This window comes from Polistes dominula, unplaced genomic scaffold (genome assembly GCF_049000335.1).
Source record: "Polistes dominula isolate Pdom_NZ unplaced genomic scaffold, Pdom_raw_medaka contig_16, whole genome shotgun sequence".
Classification (NCBI taxonomy): domain Eukaryota; kingdom Metazoa; phylum Arthropoda; class Insecta; order Hymenoptera; family Vespidae; genus Polistes; species Polistes dominula.
In genome coordinates this window covers 2,702,678-2,705,000 of record NW_028301040.1, presented here as the reverse complement: position 1 = coordinate 2,705,000, position 2,323 = coordinate 2,702,678, and positions in this window count along the sequence as shown.

Genomic DNA, 2,323 nt, shown 5'->3' with positions numbered 1-2,323 from the left:
CATCTCGTATTGTCAGGTTTTTTTTCCTATTTTTTTTTTTTTTTCTACAGCGCAGAATCGCTGTGACGTTGCAATCTTACTAATAGAATCCATGTAAAATAAAAGGAAGATGTATATATATATATATACATTGCACGTTTATTGGAACAGGATCGTGATACGTTAAGGTCAAGTGACGTCATCGTTTTTAACATACACACATACAGGATCATCTATAATACGATCGTAAAGATTGAAAAAGAAAAAATTAAAAGTAAATAAATAAAACAACTTAATAATGGTCAATTACAAGTGTCAAATTATTTATGTCAGCAATTTTTAAATTAAACAATCGATGAACACTTTATAATCATTTGAAAGAGAATTAAAAAAAAAGAAAAAAAATAATTTCGAACAATTTGTTCATTGATACGCGTGAGAAACAAAAATATATATGTTTTACTTTAATTCTCTCTCTCTCTCTCTCTTTTATTTTATTATTTAAAAAAAAAAAAAGAAATATACAGTAGAGAGTAAACTACTGTTTTTCTCGAGTTGGCAAGATATGTAAAATATATTCGTGAATTATTTCATCGTATCGTACGCACGATCGATTTACAACATATCATAGAATGAAAAAGAGAGAGAGAGAGAGAGAGAGACATTTGCGTAATGTTGTTTCTTCATCTCTTTTTAATTTACTATAAAAAGAATGAATGGTAGACACGAATACAATTTTGAGTCATCGATATATTTGTGCAAATGTACAGCGTCTAGCATAAAATCACATTTTAAAAATACCGGTTATAGATAAGATATTTTTTTTTCTTTTTTTATTATCGAAGAAAGATAAGATTAATCCATAGGAATGGGTGCGGAAGAAATTGTCAGAATTCTTACATTCGTAATAAATTTCAAAAGAGAAAGAGAGAGAGAGAGAAAAAAATAGGGATGATAAAATTCGGAAGAATCAAGATTGTTGCGAGAAAAGGAATGGCAGAAGGGGTGGGATTTGAGAATGGGTGCGCATTGGATCGATATCTCATCGGGGCTTGCGGGCACGCGTTTTCCCGAGGGTTGTTTTAGATGACGACGAACTACGACGACTACGACTACGACGACGACGACGACACTGGCGCCGCTGCTGCTGTTGCTGCTGTTGCTGCTGCTGCTGCTGCTGCTGCTGCTGCTGCTGCTGCTTTTCTATAGTCGCAACACACAACCACCATGCATCATCAGAGAGAGAGAGAAAGAGAAAGAGAGAGGATTTACTTTTAAATCGAACCATTTCCGCAATTTCTACGTTCCACTTATTCTTTTCCTTTTACCCTTCTTATTCATTGTATTAACTTTGTTATTGTTGTTGTTTATAATACACACAACAAGTCATGGAAGTTATCAATAAAAATAGTTCTTTTTAGAGCAAGGGTGGGTGGGAGGGAGAAGGGGAGGAATGGAAAATATAAAAACGTAACGTGAGAGTCAGCATCGATCCAGTGTACAACAAAATAACGAAATTGGGGGGTAGTTATGGTAATTTTTCACACACACAGAACTAGTTACTATGATCCCGATCTTAGTAGTAGTAGTAGTAGTAGTTTTACGATTTCTACTACCCTTTTGCTAGGAAAATTGATGAGTTCCGACTTGATGGCGCCTTCTGTCGAAATAAAAAAAAATAAAACTCTTTCTAGTTGTACAATGGATGCTTTATTTTACACGCAAACGTTCTGATACACAACGTGCAATCCCGTTACTTTACACGAAATGGAAAGTAAAGATGATAAAAATAATAACAAAAAAAAAAAAAAATCAAATCCAAATGAAACGAAACATTTTCCTTAATTCAAATGTTATCCAAAACCTTCTTAAACTTTCTGCTAAACTCAATATCCTAAAAATAAGGTCCTGTATACCTTAACAAAAGAAAAAGAAAAAGAAGGAAAAGTATGTTTGAATAGAATAGGAGGATTATAAGTGGTCCTCAGGTAAAACACGTTGCTCCGACCTTGTTCAGTTTCGTATAGGTCCTTCTCAGGTTTGCAGTCGAATCCTTGCAGGTGGTGGTTCGGTTGTAAGTGGAGAGGGGTAAAGGAGAAAAGGGGAAGTCTGGACACGGAACCATCGGCAAAGGCAACTTGCGGCAATAGCAGTTAGAGTGAAGAAAAGAGGGGTATGGGGGTGAGGGGGGTTTAGAGTTGGTGCAGGCGCTGCTGCCAGTACGGTGCGGTCTTCGGGCCGCAGTTAACGGTGGGGGTAACATAAAACACAATGGTGGGGGTAGAAGGTTCCCCTACGATGGCGTGGTGAACCCATTCCTTCGTTCCATACGCTTTAATCGAAA